General features: G+C 33.5%; 1 long non-coding RNA gene and 2 other non-coding genes across 3 annotated transcripts; 2 read left to right on the plus strand and 1 right to left on the minus strand.

The window, feature by feature from the left end:
• Nucleotides 1–513: 513 nt before the first annotated feature.
• On the minus strand, nucleotides 514–711 carry LOC118749037. Its single transcript, XR_004994139.1, has one exon. It is a non-coding gene; the product is annotated as a U2 spliceosomal RNA (small nuclear RNA).
• Nucleotides 712–3,430: 2,719 nt separating this feature from the next.
• On the plus strand, nucleotides 3,431–3,925 carry LOC118748221. The gene is made up of 2 exons (XR_004994036.1): nucleotides 3,431–3,610; nucleotides 3,679–3,925. It is a non-coding gene; the product is annotated as an uncharacterized LOC118748221 (long non-coding RNA).
• Nucleotides 3,926–10,460: 6,535 nt separating this feature from the next.
• On the plus strand, nucleotides 10,461–10,624 carry LOC118749034. The gene has a single exon (XR_004994136.1). It is a non-coding gene; the product is annotated as a U1 spliceosomal RNA (small nuclear RNA).
• Nucleotides 10,625–19,076: the final 8,452 nt, after the last annotated feature.

Here is a 19,076-nt window from a genome sequence, read left to right on the forward strand (position 1 = left end):
AATAAAGTGGATGAGAATTGCAAATACCAAATTAATTTGGTAATTAAAGATAAAGAAAAAATTAAATGTTTAATTTGAAGTAATTAACTTTAAGTAATTAAATCGAAATATCAAATTTAAGTTCGAAATTCAATCACATTTTATTGAATCAAATTAATGTTCAAATAATTTTTTTTTAATTCGAGGGTTAGTTTTAATAAAATTTATTGGAACTTGAAAAATTTCAAAATCAAAAAAAAATTCAAGAACCAAGAAAATATCTTTTACATCCATACATTTCTTTTTAGCACAGATTCAATTATTCCAAAACTAATTTTTTTTTTCACTGACACAAGAAAATCTTGCAAGCAACACACTTTTTATAAAAACGTGAATGTGCATTTGTCACAAAATCTGCCACCTTGCAATACTAATTGCTCTCGTATTGAAACTTTCTTGCGCATAATTGCGACGACATCGCCATGCAAAGCAACGCCATGGCTTTTGTACACTGTTTGAAGTTGTTATTTATTCAATATTTGGGCCGAAATCCCGGCGGTACTGCAATACCGGGCCAACCCGCGGCAGAGGTGGAGCAAGCCCCTAAAACACTCCGCCCATTTCCAAAAATCAGTTTAACATTTGTTGTCCTCCGATGGAGGATCTATCAGATGTTAAGCTGATAAGAACAGATACTACACTTTGATCTTAGCCATAAGGCCGAGAAGCGATAACTAAACCAAGTAACCAAGCATAATTATAACCACGTTATTCTATAAACCCATTGAGAACTGCAAGCACAAACCATTTGGTTAGTGAAATATTTAACCTACTTGCCATAAAATTATTTTCAGTACAGGGTGAGCCAAATAAGAACTACCATCTCTGTCGTTGACCGCAAAAAGTTTTCAATCATTGTTCTGTAAGAAGCCCCAGAAATCGTTTCAGGCGTTTCATCCACATTCTCGAAGAAATATGGGCCGATAACTTTTTTCGGCCCTAACACCGCACCGAACAGTGCATCTGGATGGGTGTAACTGGTTCTGGTGTGTTGCCCTTGCATTTTCCGAGCTCCAAAATCTACAGTTTCGCTTGGAAATGCGCTTCATCCGACATCAAAACACTACCTAATATCAATTCAATTCAATTCATCCATATCAATTTGTCTGGCTTATGTAAAACGAATAGCGCATTGTAGTCGTTGTTGGTGGCCTTGCTGTAAGTATCCATTATGATTTTCCAAGAGATTAACTATAACATGCAGAAAAAAATATTAAAAAATAAGTTTACCATTGGTAGGTCTTATTTGGCCCACCCTGTAGCTGGACATAAATAAAATCTGTGTTCGTATGGATAGTAGCTTATGTCGAAAGGCTGGCTTTAGTATAATGCGGCATTCGCAGCATACGATCGCGAATGACTCACCGGCGCCGAGCCGTTGAAGAACTTTTGGCAAATAAACGTGCAGAAATAGTTTCGATACTAGCAAGTCAATATTCTTATTAAGTCTCATCTAAAAATTCCTTGTATTTTAAAGAATAAAGGGAATGCCGCATTATACTAAAGCCAGCTTCCCGACATAAGCTACTATTCCATACGAACACAGAGTTATTACGAGGAAACCAACGAATGGGCGAGGAAGTGCTGATAAAAGTAGGTGCATTCACTTCAATAGTGACATAATTCAAAATAATACAAAATCAAGTTAAGTATGCAGAAATGACCGCTACCGCTTCTTCTATACTGTGTAAAAATTACATAGCTATACCGATTAGCAGTAGTTCACTTTAACAAAAAAATATGTATTAATTTTTACTATGACGTAGATGTAAATTTAAAACATTAAAGCAGTTTTCTCCAGTTTTTGGTTTCTTGAGTTATGACAGTATTAAAGTAAATGAGCGATATTAACGTACATATACATGTACGTGTGTTTGTACAGTGCACGAGTGTCCGTACCCTGCAGTGAAAAGCCAAACCAGTCAGTAAAAATACCAGTTAATGAGCTAGTATTTATTACCTAAAGCGATGGCATACTAGTTCGGCAATTTCGAGCAACTTTTGCGACCAGCGCCACCAGCTTTTGAAATTTGAAAATCTAATTTCATCTCAAAAATTTAGCCTTTTACGGGTTGATGAATTGGCAGACTATCCTATCAACTGGAATGATGCGACTAGTATTTCTACTAGTCGATGCTGATGCATAGCCAGTCAATTGACTTCTCGTAGGACATCACCATCTATAAAATACCAGTCGCCAACATTGAAAAAGGATATACATAACGTGAACTAGTTGGGCTGAAACACAAACTGGTAGCATTCTAGTTCAAAACTAGTAGAAAGCTTTTCCTGCAGGGTAGTGTTGAGCAGAGCACAGAAAATTCAATACGGGTATGCTATACATACATACATACATACATAGGTACTTGAGTAATGTACTCGGTTGCGTGTCGCTGCTGCCATGCGCACCTCAAGTAGGGGTATTCTTGAAGAGGATACGAAGATGTAAAATTCCAGCTATTCTTCGTTCAAGGAAGAAGAGTAAAAGAAAGAACAACACTCTCACTCACTCACTCAACACTTTCCCACTCACTCATAAGAAATTTGGAAATCAGCTGTTCTAGCAACATCAACTTATATACATAAATTCGTTTTGATCTGAATTTACAAGCCACCTGCAAGTTAACAGCAGACCACACATAACGATTTAAATACAAATTGTAGACAATAAAGTTCAAATACAGACAGCATATTCCCACCCTCAATTTTTAATTAAAAGCATAAAGAAAATAACAAATGGCCAAAATGCTGACAGATATTTGCATTCTTAATTAAAAACCAAAGAAAAGACACCACATAGCGGCATAGTAGCCACTATAAACATAACTGCATTCCAATAGCCCAGAACGCATAAAGTCTTTTCTGTTCCTTCTGTAAACTTTTGTATAATAAAAAATTAAGAAAACAATACCGCATTTCTTACGTATTGGAATTTCATCAATCCACTGGCTGATGCAACGCCAAAGCGTCATTAGGGGTATTCTCCAAATCTTGCAAAGCCATTGCACGTAGCACGGATTGCATGGATTGCATAACTTGCAAACACACAACAACAAAATACATGGGAAAGAACATTTCCTATCGCCGCAAAATACGCAACGTCGAAACCCATGTATATATTTTGGAAAATAGCATAGCAAGATAAATGAATTCCTCTCATCTCGCTCACTTCATTTTTTTTGCTGTCTATTGTTATTGTATTTGATACATAATTTCGCTGGCTGCTAGCCATGCATGATACCACTTTGTAATGGGGTGCTCTCGTTCTCTTCGAAATTTGAATTAGAATTTTTGCATTTCGTGCAAGACTTCGAGAATACCCCTATTGTGAAATTAGTTCTTAAGAAAACAAATGTTAGCTTATAAATAAGGGACACTTGAAATAAAGGTTTCACTTCTGACAATTGTCCGCGAGATGCGGATCAAGTAAAGAGTCGTTCTTATTTAAAAAAAAACGCTTTCCTCGGAAGGGAAAGCATAAGTTGCATACATACATTCCTCCATAGAACTTGGATTTTAAAAAGCCAAAGTGTCAGGTTTTCCATCTTTGTGAATACCTACAATGCATTAGGTAAGCAATCTTAATCTAAAAATTCATACACATACAGTGAGCAGCAAGAGTAATCGTATAAAAAATAGTTTCTTTTTTTCTATGTATGTAGGCTGTTTATTCGACACTTTTTCCGCAATGGGGATGCACAATTGGCACAACTTAGCGAAGAGAGAAATAATTTACTAATTTTTCCGGTCTCGGCCCAAACCGACAAATACATTAATTACTAACTAATCTTAGATGTCCACCAATAGTCATATAAGTAAAAAAACTATCAAAAATAGTTTTGGAGTAATAAAGTTATACCTAACTCGGTAAAATTTCCAGAAAAAAGTATTTTATATTAAATTCGTTTGCAGGTTTAATGGAGTCTTACAGCATTTTTAATGTTTAACTAAGCATATTTCTTAAAACTGAGAAAATCGAAACTTTGGGGTAACTTTACAACATTTCTATGAGAAAACCTTTCTACCTCAATTCAGATACTTTTCTTCAATGAAATAATGTTTAAATTTAAATTTTTATCGCAATTTTTATTACAATCAATTTCAGAAAACATGCTTAATGCTCAAGTTGAGGGAATTTTAGTCGATATACTCAGGAAGACCTACATAAAAAACATGCTTTTATGAGGCATCAAGTAAATTTTTTCAGTAAAATATGTATGCACAATAATGGCACAACTAATTTCTCTTTTTTTGCTAACTTTTTATTATTCGGAAATTCTATTAAGTAACACATCACTTTTCAATAAATTGTATTGTATTTTCAAAAACTAGAACTGTCCAAGAACTGAAATTACAAACACTGAAATATAATTTAATCAGTATGAAAACTTTTCTAGCTCACTTTAGGACCATCCCCATTTTATCCACAATATATCTACACGAAAAGAGATTAGTTTTGCTAAAATTTGCATTAAAAATAAATTCGGGATTATTTTATTTAGTATCGAAAATTCGGGATTGCTGAACGACAAGAAGTTTGTAACTTTCAACGAGGAAAATTTCAATTAATCATTAATAAGATAGAGTAAGTATCTAGATACATAATATAATTTACAGATACAACGAAACAGGGAGCTCTGTATTACGATTTTTGAGCCATTTTAGGCTTGCAGGTGTTGCTTTATTGTATTACAAATAACTTTCTTTATAACATATTATTTAGAAATTTTTCATTTTACCGGTTGGATAAATTGTAATTAAGAAACCTGGGGATTAACAATCTTTTAATGAACGTGTGTTATAGGCCTTTATTAATTGCAAAAATATCGTATAATCACTCATGCTTCTTCTTTCTATATCTAAACATCATCGTGGTCCCGAAAATTCGGGATTTATGGATTTACAGCACCAATACTTAACTAAAAGAAAACTTGGATACAATCAGCGTTGCCATGTTGCCGTCTTTAACGTCATTTGGACGTTTTTTGTACCCTGTTGACGTTTGGACGTTTTTTGTGTGAAAAAGACTGAAATATTAGGTCCATTCAATAACTTTTCCAGTAAGTACTTGCATCGAGAGCGTAAATAAAAATAGAGAGTAAAATTGAGAACAAGAGAAAATTTTCAGAAAAAGTTATTGAGCGCAAAACTAGTAAAAACTTGCAACTTAAGCCATTTTGACACTTTCTGACGCTTAAGTTTTGGCGCGCAATTTTCTTTTTAATTGGGAATAGTTCTCATCGTCATAAAAGTAAAAAATATACAACAGATTAAAATTTTTTATCCATATTTTCATTTCACTAATTATATTTCATCAAATCATCCTCTTAAACAGTTTGTTTACATTTGAATTTGAAACATAACCTTACTTTTGGACTCCTGCAAATTCCTGCAAGTAAAATTTTTACTTGCAAGAATTTGCAGATCTCGGGTTGTTACGCCCTCGAATTCGCTCCCTCTTGCAAATATTTTGGGTTTTTGAATGCATTTCCAGTAAAAACTTGAAAGTATTGCTATGCTCCTTCTTAGCAGAACGTAATTTAGCATTTTCGACAACCGAGCTCCTAACCAAATTTCTACAAGAAAAAAAAATTATTAAAAATCAACGTGATTATTTAGCCCCTTAAAACTTGCACATTATTGCCCTGAAATTTAATGGGCTAAAAAATCTGAGTAGAAAGTTGAAAATCTAGCTGAAAATTTGCAGATTGTTTATAATTTTTGCACAATTTTTGTGGATTTATATTTTGTTTGTTAATGAGCTTGGCTTTTATGGAAAAATAATAAACATTAAATAAACGAAAGAGAAACAGCCAAAATCGATCAAAATGTTGATGACTTAATCAGTTGATCACAATTGTATGTATAAAATGATTTTTATATTAACGATCTCAGACCAGTTTACAATGAATTTTAAATGTGCTCTGTCGAAATGATATTTTAATATACCTTACGTACATATCGAGCCCTAACCACCAAAATAACGTAAGCGACATTTTTTTCAAAATTTTCTTTTTGATGCAGATATGCATCTAGATGCTCTAGGAATATTTCTGAATCAAAAAGAAAATTTTGAAAAAAATGTCGCTAACGTTATTTTGGCGGTTAGGGCTCGATATGTACCTTTGTATACAATAAAAGTTTAAATAAGAACAGTTTTTTGTACATTCATTTGAAAAAGACGTTTTTGGGTAGAAAATGACGTTTTTTCAGACCAAGAGGGACGTTTTCTCATGCTGAAGACCTGGCAACACTGGATACAATACATAAAACCAGTTTTGCAAGCAAATTTTTCTTTCATTTCTAAACAAACGCTACGTTGTGCTATGCGGTGGTGGGGTTGCTACTAGGTAGATTGTGGCTCACTAGTAGGTAGCTTGTGGCAGCATATATTTTCTTCTACTTCGCTGGTGGTTAGTGTTTAGTCGCCTATAAAAACTCACAGCTTGTCGTAGATGAATCATTCGGGCTTCAGGTTAGGTACAGTTTATATCTTTTGCACACTGCTTAAGATTTTTAGCATAGATGGTATTTGGTAGCTAACCTTCCGTTGGTAAAGCTCTTTATTGAAGTCAAAGTGTAAGTATGACGGTAAATGGTTTGTTTACTATCAAAACCATATTGAATTTATATGTAGTTATATCTGCAGAAGTACAAAATATTTAGGTCGTCTAAAAAAAAATTTATTTCTACTGAAATTTGTTTAGGAGGGAAAAAGGGTTTGGTTTTACTGCAGATTGCAGTTAAAACTAAAAAAAAGTACGTGGTTGATGACGTACTTAATTTTTTTCAATGATTCACCTGTGCGGAATTTGAAGGTAAATGCGCCTACTCGAGTGCCAGTCGTTTGAAATTTAGCTGGATGTATTAAGACGTTTTCCAAAATGGTACGCATGGAATGTAAAAAATAGCACCAATACTACATGAATACCGTAGTATATATATACATTGCATTAGAAAATATCGATATGTACTTTGTAAAGTTTTGCTTGCAACCTTGTTGAAATTTTGGAACAGACGAGAATATGAGATATTAATTATAATTAAATTTCATTTTAATTAAAAATGTAACAACATAAAAAAATAAATGAATAAATAACAATTAAAAGAAAAAAAATATGTAAATAAAATATTTTCCGGCAGTGGGCATCCCCAGCCCCGATTTTGCGGCTTACTACATCCGCAATACTGCCGCGGACACAGGGTGAACTTTTTAAAGTACTCAAATCGCTTTATATTACCGAGTCAATTTTTATTTTTCATATGGACAGCTCTGTTTTCTCTCGTCTGAACTGTTAGCTGTTTCGAAGTTGTGGGTTCGAATACTACTGCCAGCCAATGTTTTTTAATATCCGCTTTTTTTCTTTTAATTGTTATTTTTATTTTTTAACTACTTTTATTTTATTTATTATTTTTATTTTTAATTATTTTTATTTCTTAGTTACCAAAAAAAATATGTATATATATAATCAAAAGTTCGATATTTTAGTGAAAATATGCGAAATTCTTAATATTCTTCCTTTCATCGCAAATTGCTTGCATTACAAGTGTCACGTTGCCTTTTCTATCAATGTAAACGTCTTTGCGATCAGCAGGGGGGTCAATTACTATGTGCGTCCCATCTATACAGCCTTATATTAAAACAGAAAAGTTCATAAATACAAATAACATTCAATAAATTTTAAAATTTTTTTCCTACTTATTGCCTTTGCAAATCCAAGCTTCGCGAAATAGTTGGCGGCTTCTTTCTCTCTCTGAATGCTGGGCCATTTAATGCACTCTGGGCTCATTCTACTAATGAAAACTGTCAGTCTTTCAATCGTACGGGAAACGCTAGAAATTGTTACATCGAAGCGGTCGGCCAAGTCGCGAAAACTCAACGCTTCATGGCCGGAAAATCACAGAAACAAAGCTAGACTTTTGTCCGCTGAAAATCACTTATTGGAGCGCAGGTTTCTATATATGTATGTCGCTTCCCTCATATTTCATTGCTAAATTGGTAAATAGCTCCCTCGTAATACGAAAATGTGTAACAAATTCTTTGTCGGTGTATGCGGGTACTACACATTCAAAGTAGTTTTTTATACAATTTCTGGGTGCATCATCTTCGCTGTCAGAATTCCCAGCAAGCAGTTAATAAATCTCGTCGTCTGATTCGCTTGATGAATCCACGAGCTCTGCCACAATTGTGTGTAAAATTTTGTTATTCTCAGGATCCTCCTGGTCATTATCAGAACTTCTTGACTAAATTAAAATGATTTCGGTTAAAACAATGTGATAAAATAGAAATTGTAACTTACATAATCTTCGAATATTGCATTACTTGGATGTAAAACGCACACACCTCCAGAGTCTTCATTAGTACCACACTGATTTACCTTCAAGATAAATTAGCAATTAATAAAATGTATTAAATTAAGAATAAATACTGACATTTTCCAATATTTCGTTGCTTACTTCCATTTTTTTTAACAAATATATAAATTTATTTCACTTTTTGTTTGCAAATGCAAATCAACTGATCGTTTTGACACTTTCCATAAACTTACAAGAAAAAAACTCCGGACTAAATCCTGTAACTTTTCACTAGGAACAGTTGCTCAGTTACTCTCTCAAAAGTGTCCCCACTTTCAGGTTTTATGTCAATAGCAACGACTTCCTGTAAGTTCTGACTACATCCTGTACACCGGACTCTATTCGAACAGACTGAATATTTATCAAGATAAAAGATCTGATAATTAGTGCTTGCCAAGAGCACTATGCGGTCTCCATTGGCAAAATTTTGCCTGATAACATTATCAAGATAAAAACTTTTGCCTGTGTAGACAGCAAGTTATCAACAGCCAATAAAACGCTGCTTCACATTTTGTGATACTAGTAATAACCCCCCGAAATTCGGGTGAATGCATTAAAGAAATACTTGCAGATACTAAGTATTTAAACTTAAGTAAAAAATGAAGCGCGATATTCATGAATATACTTCAGTTTTAGCTCAAGATTTATTTAAAGAACTTCGTGAAAGACAACAATTAATCTTATTATATATTATATTACCAGAGACCTGATAACCCAACATAATTTTTAAGGTCCTTACTCTACTCATAATCCAAGGCTTTATTAGACGTAGTCTAAAACGCAATAATTGGCGCAGTTTCATGGGAAAGGCATTTTGTATTAAGTTTTTAAACTAAACCTTTCTTAACACTTTCAGTACAAAAATTCAACCACTGATTCTAAAAATTTTAAAGTGCATAAGTACGTATACCGGCTAATTTGGATCGTTCATTTCAAAAATCACATCAAAAATTTTTAAAGTTTTGAGTTTTACCGTCATCAAGGGTCCTTAATATTTGTCAGTGATATCCTAGTTGTTTAAAAACGAAAGTGATTTCAGCTATTTTTATTTTTTTGTTTTCGCGAAGTATATTTCAAAACTATGGATAATACGAATCCGAATCACAATTCCACGGAAAATTGGTTAATATTTTTCTATAGATTACACTGTTCACTATCCACTTTTTGCCACGTTTTACTTTTCTGAGAAACACAGTCAACTGCAACTGCAGCTTGCACTTTAAGCTCGGAACACTTTGACGACTGCAACTTCACGACGTAACGACAGCGACATCATTTTGTCGACAAATGTCGCCTTGAAGCCAGCTTCTTAAACATTTTGAAGACCTCAGCGACATAGCAAATAGCTGATTTTAAAGTTTGACATTTTGCTATATTTATTTCACAAATTGTGTATTTTTATTTAAGTAAATAAGAAAAACATGAACAATCAAGAATATGTGATTAATTTTGCGACAATTTAATTTTGCAGCACTACATCTACTCATTGTCGCCGGCAAAATTAGAAATAGATTTAATTTGGCGACGTCGACAATTGCAGTCCTGCAGCCAAGATGTCGTGCTGTCGTCAAAATAATTGTGTCCGTAAGAACGTGTGTATTTTAAATTTGACAGATGCTGCTTGTCGCTTGCTGTCGTCAAAGTGTTCCGAGCTTTAATTTGATATACATTTTTGTCACATACTTCACCGATTTGAAATCTGACAAGTTCTGGGTAATCTGTGGAGCTTGAACTATAATGTGATATATAACTGGATTCTGCAGCTACTCAGATTGCCCTAAATATAGATGTACGATGGACTTCACTTGAATATACCACAAAATGTTATTCAAGCAAGCAAATACAGGCAAGTCATTCAGCGTTGCGCTAAATAAAAAAGCAAGCAGTTGCGCTTGTATGCGCACGAACATACACACCAATGTTAATTGCACGGTCACATAGCGCGGTGTGGTTATTAAATGGAATTCATTCGTTCTTCCCTTGCTTGTTGTTCGACTTCACCGTGTAATTCTCAAACGCGATGTGTCACAACGTGTAGAAGAGGTTAGTCGTGAGCGGATGAAAGCATACTTACCTGGCGTAGAGGCTACCGTGATCATGAAGGCGGTTCCTCCGGAGCGAGGCTTGGCCATTGCACTTCGGCTGAGTTGACCTTCGCGATTATTCCTAATGCGAATAACTCGTGCGTGTAATTTTTGGTAGCCGGGAATGGCGTTCGCGCCGTCCCGACGTTTATTAATAAATGTTGATGTTAATGTGTGTGAAACCATGATACAAAAAAGAAGTAGTTTCAATAAACAACTTTTGACGGATAATAAAATTTTTTGAAGTTTCATAAATTGTCAGTATTATCAACGGCCTTGCCACTTTGATAATATTAAAACAATACATCGGAGTATTTTCTTTCCCATATTTTTACCAATGTGAGAATATTTCAAATCAAAACTCATAATCAGTACTTGATATTTTTTTACTTACGTGGTTTGCCCCTCTTTTATTAAAAATATATAAAATGTAAACTGTTACATTGTAATTATTCTTTTTATTTTATAATAAAAACCATTAGTGCATTATGTTGTTGTTTTTTTCATTTTCTTATTTTGATATACAATTTTCGTTTCTTTAATCTTGCGATTTAAAAATCGAATTCTAAAGAATGTTCTTCCCAAATAATTTCCAATGTATGCAAAAAACTTGAATTAGGCTTGTACAGACCGCCCTCCGATAAACAGTTAACATACGTATAATTTTGATCACTTTCTACATGCGTCCTGAAGCCTAGTTTTGTCAACCCCATTTTCGAAATTATGTAGCCGGCAAAATTTTCAAGTCCATTATATTCCACATCTTTGAGTGGACTGATGAAATCTTCTGCTTCATGCTCTTCTGCGAGCTACTTAAAAAAATTAGAAATCAAATAAAAACGAAAGGGTAAGGAGTTTACCTCGAGTTCTTCTTCTGCGGATATTTCAATATCGTTAAGTGGTTTGAAAACATTTTCACTGAGCAACTCCTCTTCAAATTTTAACATTACTTCACTTGAAGACTCAACATTTGTTTCCGTGCTCAAAATAGTTTCGTTTCGCCCTAATAAAGTTCATGCATACATTTTAGAATCTTTATGACAACAACAATAATTTCTTTAAGTTGTTAAAAAATTACCTAGAAGGTATGATCGAAATCTGTACTTGAATTAGAGAGGGGACGGATGGTCATGCAGCCCTCCTTTCATATATGTTCAATAACTTCACTAAACTTCACTCATTTTCATACATTTTTGTTTACTTTTACAAAAAAAAAAAATATTATCTCTGGTGATCAGGTAGCATGAATTTTATGAAATGTCATAATTTTATTAAAAGTCAAATGGTTAGCAACAACAACGAATGTCATTAAATGGAACTACCTTCTTTTTTGTATCATGGTTGGAACAGTGTTGGCGCTAGGGGAGTAGTGGGGTTGAAATTCGATTTTTTCCGAATCTCGAACATTGCCCAACCATTCGATTCGAAATTCGGGGTGAACTTCTTGACACTGGAATCTGCCACTTTCTGCTGGAAAAAATTTTACCTGCGAAAACGTACAAGTAAAAAAGTCTGCTGACCACGACACTGTGTTCGTGAACAGCGTTGCCATTTTAGCCGTTTTCCGGCTAGATTTAGCCGGTTGCGACAGCAAACAGCCGGAAAAAATTCAATTTAGCCGGCAGCCGATTTGTTAGCCGTTTTGAAAAAAAAATTTGCCGATTTTAGCCGATTTTGCCTTCGCCTTATTTTATTAAAATTCAAATATACAAGTTTTTATTTTTGCAAATTTAGTGCTCCAAAATCTATTAGAAATGGCTAGTCTTATCTCTGAGAAAATTTTCATGTCGGGCTGTGTTATATAAAATTGAAAAACAATCAGATAGTGAGCCGATTTCAATGTTTTTTTTTAAGCGATTGACCCAAATACACATAAACTGGCACGCGTCATTTTAGCAGATTAAAAAGTTACAAGTTTTGCTGAAATTTTGCAGAAATTTCATAATTTTTACACCAAGTGTGAAATCTGTTTGTAGTATATGTTGTTTGTTAAGTAATGAGCTACATATTCATAAAAAATAATAAATATTAAATAAACTAAAGAAAAATAGGCAAAACTTGCTTCAATTTTGCGTCCCAGTTTATATTTGGGAGAACGTAGCGGGAATTTTCTGCATAGAATTTTTGTTGTGAATGTCTTAAATTTAAGTGTGAAGTTTTATTCGCTACACTAAGAAAATAAAAGAGCACGAATTTCGATGTGGAGCAAAACTCTCTGGGAAGACAAAACATGGTGCAAACATACTTTTTTAATTTTATAAATTAAAACTGCAGTAGTTTTCATCTTATGTGGATAATTCTTGTGACAAATACATAGTTTCGTGCTTATATTTTTGTATATATATTTTTAGCAGCACTACATCTTTATCAGAAAATTCCGAGAATCCAAAAATTGGTACTGTTACAAGTTGCAGGCATCATTTTAACTCGACCTCTTTCCTGTTCCACGGATAATGGTACATCTTTCAGAGGTTTAAAGATATTTTGCGTCAGCAATTTGTTATCAACCTACGTACCCTACCTCGGAAAAGCAAAAAACTTTATATTCGAATGTTTGCTCAGGTGTGCCGAATTCTGGCAGTTTGGAAACGCGCAACACTTCAAATTCTCAAATTTTTCTACTTTTTTAAGAAACAAAAATTTTTCTGCTAGTGAATCTGGTGGCATGATTTTAGTTAAATGTCATAAACTTGTTAAAAGTGAAGTGGTCGGCAAAAACAACGAATGTCAATGCCTTCTGCTTTCACAGCTTTACGTGTTCAAAGTGCCATACTTTCAGCTAATATAGCCATTTTGCGGGACAAAAAGCAACCTACTGAAAATGATCCAATATTTATAAGAAGGCAAAATTGTTTAATAGAAAAGAAAACGCCATAAGTTTGTAATTTATCTCTGTTTTTAACCGACTTCCAAAAAAGGAGGAGGTTATCAGTTCGGCGGAATATTTTTTATTTTTTTTTTTTTTATGTACAGTGACGAGCAAAACTGTAACATGGAGTAACACTTTTTATTTCAGCTGTCGCTATCTTTCCAAGTTCTAACGACATTCATACGGTTGTTGTATATTTTTATTGGTACATCTTTGCTTCCTCTGTCATAACGATTTGAAGTCAATTCAACAACATTTACAAAACCAGCAGACAAAAATGTATATTAAGGCATATGTTACAGTTTTGCACTCATATATTTTTAATAACTTTTTGACAATTTTCACAAAAAAAAAAGAATTATTAACACGATGTTCAGTATGCTTTTGCTTTATTTAGTTCCGGGTTGCAATTTGGCATACCTAATGTGTATGTCTGTAAAAATTCTGGAGGTATAGCCTCCCATGTATCCTTGGTGTGCTTTCACCGCTCATGTACTCCATTCGACGGACTTGGATACTTAGTAAGATGCGCTTTTAGTTGATTTCGCAAATTCTCGATGAGATTCATGTCCTCGGATTGTGGAGGTCATTTCAAATTAGCAAACTTCTGCTTTTATTCCAGTCTTTGCGAACATGTGCAGTGTGTTTTGGTTGCTTTTTCAGCAGAAACTCTAATTTGTTCGACTACATCTTGCAAATTTTGTTAAAATATGAACAGATACTGTTCCTTACGCATAATGCGTACAAACGGATCAACAACATTTTTGAAATACAACCCCAAACTATTATTGACCGGCCACTGTGATTCACAGTTTGCCTTACATGATGCGCTTAGGCTTAATTTGGGCCTTTGATCCAATACCATGCCCGGCCATCTGATTGAAAGCGATTAATTTAGTCTTGTCAGACCAAATAACCCTCAATTAAGTCTTAAAAATGTGTTTTTTATTGCATTCTGTAGGGCCTAACATATCCCAATAGGCAACGGTCCGGTTTTCGTGCGATGCAGCAAAACGCTGCCACACTCGTACATGTATTTTGATCAAATTTACTTTTTTCTTCTTTTATGATCCATTTTGCTCAATTTGGCAATTTTTCGCCTCACTATCTACTGATTTGCATTCAATTTTAATACCTTAAGCGCTTCTGTAGTAGTGCCTGCAGCGCTACTTGCTACTAAGTTCACAAGATATCGGACTGTAATATATTTTGACAGACTTTATTTGTCCTTAGTAACACTTAAGGCTATATTTTTTCTCAGTCTTAACATTTTCATGTGGCAAACTCCACAATTTTTTGCCACTTTCCCTGCGGTCCCGCCTTTTCGCAGTAAATCTATTATTTACATTTATGTTTCCTGATTAACCATATTATTTATTGGTGATCACTTCTTGAATAAATTACAATACAGAAAAAAGTCATCTGACTTCCAACTAAGCAAAAGATAACTGTAAAATGCAAAACTGAGAGTGAGTGCAAAACTGTAACATTTGCCTTAACTTACATTTTTGTCTCCAGGTTTTTTTATTGTTGTTGGATTGACCTCAAATCGTTATGAGAGCGGGAGTAGGAGTGTACCAATAAGAATATACAACAAAAGTATGAAAGTCGTTAGAACTATGAAAGATAGCGGTGGCTGAAATAAAAGTGTTACATCATGTTACAGTTTTGCTCGTCACTGTATGTTACCGCATAACTTTGCACCACGTCAACCGATTTCAATAATTCTTTTTGCAACGGAAAGGTAGTGTCTCAGAGGTAGTCCCGTACTAATTTGGTTTAGATCCGATCATTGGATCATAAAATATATAGATAAATATATATATTTTTTTTTAAGTCGGTTTTTTTTTTTTGCTAAAAATTACTTGTTATATTTAAGTAATACAAACATGACTTCCGATGTAGCTTAGCTACGTATAAATAATCTTTACTAACCAAAAAAAATTCAATGGATTGACTAGTCTTTCTAATTGTAGTTTATGTATTTAAAAAAAATTTAATTCTGGTTGAAACATTTTAGCCGATTTTAGCCGTTTTTTTTGTCCAATCTAGCCGGTCGCCCTGAAAACTTCTGGCAACACTGTTCGTGAATAAACAAAAGAAAGGAAGAAAAGTTTAGTTTAGTTAATTTACTATAATCTCTAATTTTCTAATTACCGTGCGTATAAAATTTTTCAACTGTACCATATTTTTCCCAGAAAAATAAATTACCAAATGAACCACCTATTGCAACTGTGAAAGTTATCAGCTGTTTCGAAGACTGCAAGTTTTTGCAAATTTTGCCAACTGCTCAGAATTTTTCCTGTTGGATGATTTTGTGTTGAGAATACAAAAATGCTTTTACATACCAAATTTACCTATCAGAAAGTTAGAATGCCGTCGTAAGTTGCACTTTTTTTACTGGTTGGTATCGAGTAAAAAAATACTTGGTATCAAAAGAAAAGTATCGAGTATTTACTTGTATCGATTGAACCCTAGTTGATGTTAATGTTGATGTTCATATGTAGTTGAGAAATGGAGTTCAGATTGTATAATAGGACCAAGTTTTTTATACAATAACTTGATTATTTCATTAAAAGCCCGAATTTGTTTTGTTTAATCTTAAAGATAAAATAATAATAATAAGGGTAGATTAAAGTGTGAATAAAACTAGGAACCAGGGTGTCCAGATTGTTTAAAAAAAAATCGCCAAAAATTCCAATTTTTTTTTTTAATAAAATTCGTGAAATCGATTTTACAAATCTTTTATTTTAAAAATTAGATCTTGTATAACATAAATTTTAAAACCAAAAACGATTATAATACCTTCAGAGGGCAAATTTGAGAAATATCCTACAGATCGATTTATGCAATAAAAGCGACCAAATTATGTTTCCATTGCATAACACTTTAGCAAATATAAATATGCGGGTTTTTGAAATATTCAAAAGTTAAGGCACAGATACATTTAAAGCGAAATTTTTGATGTAACTTTTTAAAAATTTACTGATTCAGAATTGAGTTGAAATTTCAGAGTTAAATATGTGAAAATTGTAGACAAATGGTCTGCTTAAAAATGTGGTAGATTTTAAGCCTTGTGTGGTAGATGTGGTAGACACCTAAATTTAAAAAAATATGTGGTAGATCCACCACATATGTGGTAAAGGTTTGCACACTGTGTACAAACAATTTTCTTTAAAAATACGCATACATTTTAAAAATATTTGTTTCAACACATTTAGCAATAGGACGGCGCAATTATTAAATTTATTATAACTCATATTAATTGATTAATCGCACAATACGCTTTTAATAGCATGGCGCTAAAAATTAAATGATAACCTATAATAAGGCGAGGCGACAATTTCTTCAAAATCACCTATAGTGTCTGAATGATTTACACTTCTGTTGTTGTCATATATTGAGCTATTCAACCTTGATAACATACTGTTTGATATTTGAAACGTTTTGCAGCAGAAACTATTAAGCTGATGCCACATAAAACGTTTGCTTCGCTTTACGTGATAGATTCGCTTTGACAGATAAGATGAATTGTATGAAAATGCACAAAGCATACCACATACATAGATCGTTGAAGCTGCAGAGCGAAGCGAAAAGATGGCCAACTCCCATCTTTTTGCGCGCTTTGACAATCAGCCGGTTTAGTATTTATTTTGTTTCGTCCAAATTCGAGTTTTCATGCAGAAACATAAAACTTAATTACATTGCTAATAATTTTAAAGCAAAATATATAAAATCCACATCAATTTTGACGAGTAAAAAAGCAGTACAAAATTGTTTTCTTGGCGTTCATTGTGGCATACCTTTTACATCTAGCGCTTTGCTAGCAAAGTTATAAATGTCACGCAAAGCTACAAAGTTTTTTCTGGCATCAGCTTTAGCCTTCATTTAACACTTTATTCGAACTATTGAATAAAGGCCAAAATACAGTAGCGCAGTGGCAGTGGCAGCGACAGTTTTTAAAATCAGCTGTTACTGCTAATCAGGGATGAAAAAGTAGTTACAATTGTACCTTTTTCCGACGTTTGATGACTTGAAGGTACATTAGGTACAGTCACTAGATTTTAGATACAATCATCTTTTGATCAGATGAATTTTTAGTTTTTTTTCTTTTTCCTTTACCGTGCTAATATGTTTACTTGTAGGCACGGGAGAAGCGTCGCTTTCATTTTGAAGAATAAAAAATTCTAAAGAAAAGTGGTCAAAAGGAAGAATTAAAAAAAGTCATATTATGTATTATCTTAAACATCTTATATGGTAGACAGACGGAGAAAATTAATATGAATTAATAAGCATAAACGCAAATTAAAATTTTACCCTTAAAGCTGTGACAGACGGCAAAGCTTATGCATATAATCTGGCATACATATGCGCATAATAATTTTGACCTCACAGACGCCAGTTATGCGGATAAACGAGCCGCAAGGTCGTGGGTTCGAGTCCCACGGCCAATTAAATTTTCATTTTATTTTTATTTTTTTTTTTCATTCTTTTTTTATAAGTTCTATATTTTTTTTACGTTGCTTTCAGTTAGTTGTTGTTGACTTTTTATTAAAATTCAACTCTAAAAATTTAAATTAACTGATAGTAAAATAAAAAAAGTGATATAAAATAAAGCAAATGAAAACAAAATAAAGTAACATTAAATATATAGATCAAATAAAATAAAAAAAATATAAAATAAATAAAAACAAAAAAAAATTTCGCAATCGCTCCAACCGAGGATCGAACCTGGCAGCTACTGGCTTGTATCCCGTAACTCTTACCACTCGGCTACTGCGGACGCGGAACACGCGCGCTTTGTTTGCTTACTTGTAGAAAAGACAACAGCTGACCAGTGTTGTCAACGAAAATTGCCCGGATCCGAGTTAATTCCCAAAAATTTCGTGCATTTGTTCGGCTGCTTATGCGCATATTAAAGAGGAAAATGCATGAGTCAAAGCAAATAAAGGCTGGTTATGCAAATAATCGAGCCCGTTTCTCTACCGTATTACAGACGGCAGTAATGCGAATAAACCAGCCGCAAGGTCGTGGGTTCGAGTCCCACGGCCAGTATACTTTTTTATTTCTTTTTCATTCTTTTTTTTATAAGTATTTTTTTACGTTACTTTCAGTTAGTTGTTGTTGAATTTTTAACAAAATTCATCTCTAAAAATTAAAATTAACTAATAGTAAAATAAGAAATGTGATATAAAATAAAGCAAATGAAAATAAAATAAAGTAAAATTAAATATATAAATAAAATAAAATAAAAAAATATAAAATAAGTAATAAAAACAAAAACTTTTTCGCAATCGCTCCAGCCGGGTATCGAACCTGGCAGCTACAGGCTTGTATCTCGCAACTCTCACCACTTGGCTACCGCGTACGCGAGCTGGACTGCTTCGTTTGCTTACTTGTACAAAAGACAACAACTGGCCGTTTTTACCAGTGTTGTCATCGAAAATTCCCCGGATCCGAGTTAATTCCCAAAAATTTTGTGCATTTGTTCGGCTGCTTATGCTCATTTTAAAGAGGAAAATGCATGAGTTAAAGCAAATTAAGGCTGGTTGTGCAAATAATCGAGCCCGTTTGTCTACCGTATAACACTGTTTTAAGAGCAGCAACTACGAAAATTTAACACTTTACTTAGCTATCCTCAAATTCGTAATTTTTTTCTATTAATCTTAACGCTTATTTTCACTAAATCAAATTCAATGGCATTTGCGGTCAAATAAGTGAAAACAAAT

This window comes from Rhagoletis pomonella, unplaced genomic scaffold (genome assembly GCF_013731165.1).
Source record: "Rhagoletis pomonella isolate Grant_MI unplaced genomic scaffold, Rhpom_1.0 Rhpom_scaffold_00013, whole genome shotgun sequence".
Classification (NCBI taxonomy): domain Eukaryota; kingdom Metazoa; phylum Arthropoda; class Insecta; order Diptera; family Tephritidae; genus Rhagoletis; species Rhagoletis pomonella.